Below are 8,899 nucleotides of genomic sequence, written 5' to 3'. Positions count from 1 at the left end.
CCTCTGCCTCCCAAATGCTGGGATTAAAAGTGTGCGCCACCACCGCCCAGCACTTTCATTTTCCTATTTGGTCTTCTAGCACTATGCATTCAAGCCTGTTTTACCTGGGATAAAGTTCCAACTCCTCTAAATTGGTTATCTACCACTTGAAGAGACCAATATGGAGACCAATATTTTGTTGAATATAGTTATATCAGCTCAAATGTCTACCATTCCTTCAATTTAAATATTATTTATAAATACCTTTAGTTTTGGCCTCTGATCATCTATAGAAGTTTGCCAAAATAATCATTTTGTGGCTCCTTGTTTTTTTGTTTTGCCCAGTGGTAGCTTGCCACATTCGAAGCTAACGCCACAAGGTGATTCTCTAATGGCTCATCCTCTTCTTCGAAGTAGAAATAGAGGTTCTGCCAGGAGCAGACATATTTCATTGTCCAAAAAAGGCTTAAGTTGATAAAACATCTTTAAATGCCATATTCTGTACATTTCTGAGCCTTTTGAAGACCATCTCTTTATCCATAGCAAATCTCAGTAGGCAAATTTTGTCTGTTTTTAGCTATTTACTATCTGTTCAACCTAGGAAGTGTGTATGTATATATATATACATTTTTGGTTTGGTTTGGTTTTTTTTGTTTTTTGAGACAGGGTTTCTCTGTGTAGCCCTGGCTGTCTTGGAACTCAGTCTGTAGATAAGGCTGGCCTCAAACTCAGAAGTCCGCCTGCCTCTGCCTCCCAAGTGCTGGGATTACAGGCATGCGCCACCACGCCCGGCTCGGTGGTACTAGTCTTGAAAGTATGAAGGGGTCCTGAAGAGCAGCTGAGGCTCAGCACTGTGAGAGGCCATTGGTGAAGGTGCAGCTTCAGTTGATGGCCCAGGACCAAAGGGGTCATGCAAAGGAGCTGAGGCTTGGCACCGTGAAGAGAGCCTATGAGAGGCTATTGGTGACGCCTAGTTGCAGTGGAAGATAGCAGTGTTTTGGAGATGCCAATACCATATGATGACCTCCAAGAACAGCAGTAGCAGTGGAGTACAGGCAGCAGGAGCCTAGAAGACAGGGTGTGTGCTACAAAGGGCAGAGCTGGAGAAGTGACCCAAGTCCTTGGAGGAGCCCGGAAGATGATCAGTGGATCCCAGACATTAGACGGATGGAGTTTGATTTTGCTTTTGATTGCGACTGTGCCCTGAAATTTTTCCCTCTTGAAGTAAGAAAGTATTTTAGTGGAGCCCACAGTTAAGAGATTTTTAATTGTAAAAAGACTTTCAATTTTAAAAGATATTGGATATTTTAAAGGAATTGAACTTTTAATATGTAAAGACTGTGGGGCTTTTTTTTTTTTTTTTTTTGGTTTTTTGGATTTGGTTTTTTTTTCGAGACAGGGTTTCTTGGTATAGCCCTGGCTGCCCTGGAACTCGCTCTGTAGACCAGGCTGGCCTTGAACTCAGAAATCCGCCTGCCTCTGCCTCCCAGAGTGCTAGGATTACAGGCGTGTGACACCACCACCCGGCTTGTGGGACTTTTAAAGTTGTTTAGATTTGGGGGATGAATAAGAAAGGGTTGAGGCTTAGTAGTGATGTGTTTGTGTGCCAAGTTGACAAAGGATCAATTGTACTGCTGGTTTTGTGTCAACTTGACACAAGCTGGAGTTTCAGGTGAGGAAATGCCTTCATGAGATCCAACTGTAAGGCATTTTCTCAATTAGTGATCAAGGGGTGAGGGCCCATTGTGGGTGGTGCTATCCCTGGGCTGGTAGCCTTGGGTTTTATAAGAGAGCAAGCCAGGGGAAGCAAGCCAGTAAGTAACATCCCTTCGTGGCCTCTGCATCAGCTCCTGCTTCCTGACCTGCTTGAGTTCCAGTCCTGACTTCCTTTGGTGATGAACAACAATATGGAAGTGTAAGCTGAATAAACCCTTTCTTCCCCAACTTGCTGCTTGGTCATGATGTTTGTGCAAGAATAGAAACCCTGACTAAGACAGTGACCTTGATGGCGGTTGGGGTGGTCAGGATCATCGTGTGGGGTCCTTTCTAGTGAGGTCCAAGGATCTTTTTGTGATGTCTCTTGATCCAGACAAGGTTTCCCAGTGGCAACTCATGAACATGCTGCAGGAGTGGGAAGATGTCCTCATGCACTATCTGGAGTGCCTGGACTTAAGAAATTTATATTCAGACATCCTAGCCATAATCTCTGGGGAGAGTTTGCGAACGGGAGGAAGGAGTCTACCAAACATGATTTCATAGAGCATCAGCCATAGGAGTAGGGGGTGTCCTGACTCAGAACAAGACAAAAGGAAGGAGGATTGTCTGGTCATGGTCAATTTCTAGGGTTAGTTTAGTCAAGATCTCCTTTAAGGTCTAATTCATCCTTTCTACTTGCCCTGAGCTTTGGGGGTGATATGCACAATGCAGTTTCTAATTAGTCCCCATGCCTTAACTAAGTCCTGTGTCACCCGAAAGACGAAGGCAGGTCCATTGTCTGATCCTATTACAGTAGGAATGAGTTCATCAGTGATCTTTTTGACTGCTGTGGAGGCTGTTTCCTTTTTGGTAGGGAAAGCTTCTACCCATCTTGAAAAGGTTTCTTTAAAGACTAGAAGATATTTATATCCATATTTCCCAGGTTTTACCTCAGTGAAATCCACCTCCCAGTGGACTTCGGGTGAAGGTTCTTTCTCTTTTGTTTTGAGAGAACTCATTCCTCTGTGGGTTGGTAGCCTGGCAGGGGAGGATACTGTGTGTGCCACACAGTCCTCCATTAACTGCTTTACATTAAGGATTTTAAACTTGAGTGTCCTAGAAGCTCCTTTAATCTTATTTGGCCAAGATGTGTTGCTTTGTGAATTTGGTAGATCAGAGACTTGGCCAGTTTAGTTGGGAGAATGAGTCTTCCATCTGTAGTGTACCTCCATACATCTTTAATCTGTGTGGTGAAGAGGCAAAGTCCTTAGTATCTTGAGGAGAATAATCTGGCGTCTTGGGCAGTGTAGGTCCTGGCATTGTTATCAGTAAGTTGGTAATGGCCAGGACAGCCTTCTTGGCCACTTGGTCTGAATTCTCCTTTCTCCTGGGCAGTGGATGAACTTCTCTGAGGCCCTGTGCTGGTCATTGGTTCCTGACTTCTTAACAGGCAGCTGGGGAGTGTTCCAAGGTAACTGACATGGAATCGGGATCCCATGCCCCTCACTGGGTTAAGTGTTTTGCGATACCCTTTTTGGCCTCTGGTGTCAGTGGCTGTTGTTTGACCTGACTGGATAAGGCTGTGGCCCTAAAGGGGATCAAAACTGGAGGCTGTTGGGTGGCCAGTCCGGATGGGTTAGTCTCTACCCATTCACTTGGAATAGTTCTAGTTCTGTCAACAGGGGAGATTCCCCTGGGGCTGTTTTAAAGAAAAAAGCCTTTATTTTCCTTCTAAGTCTACATAGACTTCAAGCCTTGGGAGATTGTCACTCCCTTCGAAGTGAAGTGGATCTGAGCTTTCATTTTGTTCAACAAATCTCTCCCCAAAAGGGTGTAAGGGCAATCGGGATTACCATAAAGGAATGAGACTTTTCTTTGGTCCCTGAGTCTACAGTCTGTTTGGAGACCCAAGGATACAAGGCTATTTCGGTGGACCCTTGCATCCAGGTTTCTTTTCTTGATAGAGGGCCTGAAATGGTGGCCCTGGTATCCACCAAGAAATCAACTGACTATTCCTCCACTTGTAGGGTTACCCAAAGAGGGGCTTTGAGCCCTATTCCCTCAGTTATCCAAGTTCACTAGTTCAAGACTCGTAGACGTTCTTAGATTCTCTTTGTTCTGAGGACATTCCCCTTTCTATTTCTCTGTGGTGTGCACATTGATCCTTTTTGAGCTGGGGGCGCTCTGGGTATTCGTTATTTCCCCATCCATTAGCCAATCAGGTTAGTTGGCAGGTTCTGGACTCAGGACCACTTGCGTCTGTTTGTGGGTAGCAGCACCTTGGCTAAGCCCTGGGTTTGCTCATGTTTAGGTGTTTCTCTGTTACTATAAATGTTTGCGGCTATAGCCACTAACTTATGTAGGTTTTTCAAATCTGTTGAACTGTTGGAGGTTTTTTATTGTCATTGTTGTTTTATGTCTGGGGCTGTCTGGTTGATTGAAGTCATGTTGATGGGCATCTGATTGTTGGGTGCTTTGGGGTCCAATGGAGTGTAGGTGCAGTAATTGCTCAAGGAATATGCCTGGTGACTCAGTCTGTTCCTGCATTGCCTGACTTAGACAAATTTGGGGGCCACCTACTGGCCACTCAGAGATACCACCCCCTAATAGTAATCTGGCTCAGTGGACCTTTATCCTCTTGTGGGAAAACTGCTAATTTAAGACAAAGTCTACCATTGACCCGATATCCTCCTGGGGCTTGGTGCGTAATGGAGGACCCCCTTCGTTAGCAGAATTTCTCCTTCTCTGACGGTGTCCAGGGAGTTCTGAGCCCCTACTTTCACCTCTACCCAAGGAATGTCATGTAACCTCATTTAAGTTTATAGGATCAATTTTCTTTCTCCTGAAAAAACCTGCTCAGCCAGCACCTGAGATTCCTGAAATGCTTCCCCATGCTAATGAGGCAGTCCAGGTACTCCAAGTCCCCAGCCAATGATCTTTTCCCATCCTGGATATCCCTATTCTCAGTCCCTCAAAACTTTAGAAGCCTTCAGTCACCCTAAGTAAAGTTGATCTGCCTCCTGACAGGCAGTCCTGATGTGCTCATTCACTGTTTGTATTCACAGAGCTTTCGACCATCTTGTTCAACATCTCTGCTCTCACAATCCACGAGAGTGGGGAGACCCACATACCTTCAGCCATATTGTAGTCCCATACCGTGCTGGGCCAGGAGGAGGGGAAGACTTCATAGATGAGGGCTTTATTATACATAGGGTCTTGCCTCAGGGACTAGTTTCCAGCATCCTCACTGGATCCTGTCCCTCTCCTCAGTACTGAAAAGATCCTGAAGGAACTGTTGACCATCGTCCCAAGTAGGTTGGTGGGTGAGGAGAAGAGCAAGAAGAGCAACTAGAGCTTGAGGGGTTGTCTTAGTCAGGCTCTGACTGCTGTGAGCAGACACCAACGCTCATGAGGACAACATTTAACTGGGGCCGCCTTACAGGTTCAGAGCTTCAGTCTGTTATCATCATGGAGGGAACATGGCAGCGTCCAGGCAGACATGGTACAGGAGGAACTGAGAGTTCTATATCTTCATCCAAAGCCAGGCAGGAGAAGACTGGCTCCCAGGCTGCTAGGAGGAGGAGGGTCTTAAAGCTCATGCCCAAAATAACACACTTCCTCCAACAAGGCCACACCTCCCAATAGTGCCACTTCCTGAGCCAAGCATTTCAAACCATCACAGATATGAGGCAGGCTTGCTCCAAAAGGAAAAGGGTGAGAAGGGGAGGAGGAGGAAGAAGAGGAAGAGGAGTGGGAATTACTCTGTGATAGAGCCGAGGGCTGGCAGGGAGAGGTGAGTGTTTTGTCCAAGACCAAATCAATGCTATCAAACTTATTTGAGGGCATAATACAATCCTTTGTCTAATGAAGGGACAGGAGGTGTGCCATCAAAGATTTGATTCTGGTACATAAAGAGGGGAGAATGTAAGGACACAGTTCTGAGTCCAGCCATCTCAGGGTCAGCTTCTTCCCAGGGTCAAACCAAGCTCCTGTTCCCAGGCCCAGGAATCAATTCTTATCCTGTTTTTCTAGATGTTCTTTGTCTGTTAACCAGTAAATTATAAAAGAACATAAAGAGAGAAGTTGCCTGTTATCTAAAGAAAGGCATACAGGTCTCTCTCTCTCTCTCTCTCTCTGTGTGTGTGTGTGTGTGTGTGTGTGTGTGTGTGTGTGTGTGTGTGAGTGACTGGTTGCCTGTCCTGACCTAATTGACTGTATGCGATTGCTCACTCCTTTATCCCCTTATCTTTTTGAGTTTTGGACCATTTGTCCAGGATGAGGCCAGACTCCCAAAGCTCTCAGTCCAGGACCTTGAAGCTGGGTGGCCCAGATAAGGCTTAATCACCAGTGTTTACTCCCTTCCCCTGGCCAGCCCAGAGTCCAGGCAAAACCACAATGGAAACTCCCTTGCTCAAGTCCCAGGTCAAAATATGATTAGACAATACTATAGCCCACCCCCCACCCCTCAGATCCCGAGCTAGCCACCTCCCTGAGCCATCAGAAACTAGAGCTTCTATTTTAAGCTTCTGTCTTTGGAGTGAGTTTCCTCAGCTTCTCCCCACACCCAACAAAACAACAGAAATTGGGGGTGCGTCTAATTCCTAAATTCCTGTCATGGTGAAAAGGTAGACAAACCGGTGGCTGGAAGCACTGGGGCCACACCAGCCTGGGCTATACTGGGGCCTGCTAGCCTGGACTACACAGTGCAACACAGAGCCGAGAGGCCCCTCTGCTTTACCAAGATGGAAGGCGAACACCCACTCTGAAAAGCTGACTTCTGCCTTCCACATGCGTGCCATAGTGTACACACATCCACACACGCACACACATCCACACACACACACACACACAACCACACACACGCACACATCCACACACACACACACACACACACACACGTGCGCGCGCGCATACACACACACACACACACACACACACGAATTCTTAAGATGATGGTCTGAGGCTGGGGCTGCATGTTGGTGGAGTTCATGTCTGGCACGCACACCCTGGCTTCCGTCCCCAGCATCTAAAGCAGACTTAGTAGCCCACGCTGATTATCCAGCACTCGGGAGGGAAAGGGGGAGGATCAAGAGGTGATGGTCATTCTTAACTACAAAGTGAGGTTGAGGCTAGCCTGAGCTACGTGAGATCCTATCTACCCTCCATAAAAGGTTGAAACAAACAACTTCTTGATATGTGCTTTTCTCCCTCCTTCCCCCCACCACCCGTCTGTCTGTCTCTATCTCTCTGTCTTTCTGGTCTGTCTTCAAGACTGGGTCTCTCTGTGTGACAGCCCTGGCTGTCCTGGAACAGGTGTAAGCTTTTCAGTAAGATGGTGATTTGGAGCGGTGGGGGTGAGGGGTGGAGGGGGTAGGGGTGGGGGAAGTAGCACATGCCTTTAATCCCAGCACTTGGGAGGCAGAGGCAGATGGATCTCTGTAAGTTCCAGCAAGCCTAGGCTACAGAGTGAGTTCCAGGACAGCCAGGGCTACACAGAGAAACCCTGTTCCAAAAAACAAAAACAAAAATCCAAAAAAGGACAACAACAACAAAAATTTGTTCTGGAGAAAAGCATCTGGTTGTTCCAGAATTTAAAAGCATAGTGAAAGTTGAAAAAGATTTGCAGGAAATAATCTTTTTCCCCCCTCTTGGTTTTAATGCCTAAAATGATTCCGTAAAAGAGCCAGGAGATGTGTTTTAAATTTTGGCCATCTGGGAGGGGATGGGGTAAAGAACTGGTGAAGGGGGGATTAGGAAGGGGGGATTAGGAAGGGGGGACTAGGAAGGGGGGGGACACTTGGAATGTAAATAAAATCATCAATGAAAAAAGAAAAAAAGAGAAAACCTTTTGGCCCTGCTAATCTCACATGGGTGATCTTGTTCGTGAAGTAGCTTGTGATTCTGTTCGCTGTCACCAGACCAACGCTAGACCACTCCCCTCAGCACTGTCTACAAGTGTCCCATCATGGCACCAGCGTTGACTGTCCAGCCGCCTTTCTCTCCTGCCCTGAATCCCATCTGGCTTCTCCTTGGTGGCTTCTGGGGTTTGTGCAAACCTTGGAAAGTTCTAGTTCCGGAAGGTTTTGCTTTATCGCTGTTACCTGAGAAGATACAACCCACTGACTTGTATTTATTCTTACTCAAGGTCTTCCCTTGTAGCCCAGGCTGGCCCTGAGCTCCTGGCAGTCTCAGTGTCACTAAACTCCTGCTGCCTCTCCTTGGCTGCCTGCATCAGAATGAGAAACCACCTTCCTCCCGGCTGGGGCTGGCCAGCTGGCCACGGGGCTGGAGACGGGCATTTGGTGCACTCCTCCTTGCCTGGGATTGAGTCCTGAACACTATTTGGGGCTGGTTTGCACTTTATCTGACCTGGTCCCATCCAGAGTGGAGACCAAGAACTTGTGGGGCTCATTTTGGAACGGAGAGTGTATATCTGGCTGCTTGCTACATAGGATGTAGGTGAGTGTAGCCTTTAGGCTGGGTTGGTTGGTTTCCCGGCCCCCACGACTGTATATGCTATGGTTTACCTCTCAAGGATCACTTTGGATCCAGAGTCTGTCCCCGACCTCTGCCAGGGCCAGGTGAGACATGAGGCCCCTTTCTCTACCCATAGACGATCAGGAGAGCCAGCCCAGCAGCCCCACCCTTTACACTGTAGGAAGCGTTGTCAATGATCCCATTATTCAGATGTGGTGTAGCCTAGCCCTGCCTGTGTGCTGGAACAGAATGTGCCTATGTTCACACACTCACGCACACTTGCATGTGTGTGTGTGTTGGGGTGGAGGGTGAACCCGGTGGTGCCTACATCTTCTGGCTGCCCAGAGCTGGACTAGATTAGGGGGGCAGCTGGGCTGGTGATCAGAGAGCTACCGGACCCCTACTTCTTCATTGTTCTTAGAGTCTTTCTTCGTGTTAAGCTTCCTCCAGCGAAGTGACCTAGAAATCAAGCTTTAGTCCTGAGACCTGTGTCCTTGACTTCTGACACCCCCACCGACCCCCAGACTAAAACCTGTCTGTTGTATGGGGTTCGGTGAAGCCAAAGGTCTGCCGATTCTGTCTTCTCTCCCTAGAGGCCTGTTTCCCTTCCATTTGCTAATCTGGTTTCAGCTGAGCATGGAGCCAGCGCCCCCCTGACTGGGGGCCTCTTTAGCTTTCAGTACTGCACGCCTGGCAGACCCCCGAGCTCTTCCCCTGGACAGTGGCATGATGCATCTGGGGCAGCCAC

This window comes from Apodemus sylvaticus, chromosome 5, assembly GCF_947179515.1.
Source record: "Apodemus sylvaticus chromosome 5, mApoSyl1.1, whole genome shotgun sequence".
Classification (NCBI taxonomy): domain Eukaryota; kingdom Metazoa; phylum Chordata; class Mammalia; order Rodentia; family Muridae; genus Apodemus; species Apodemus sylvaticus.
Note: the sequence above shows the minus strand (reverse complement) of the source record.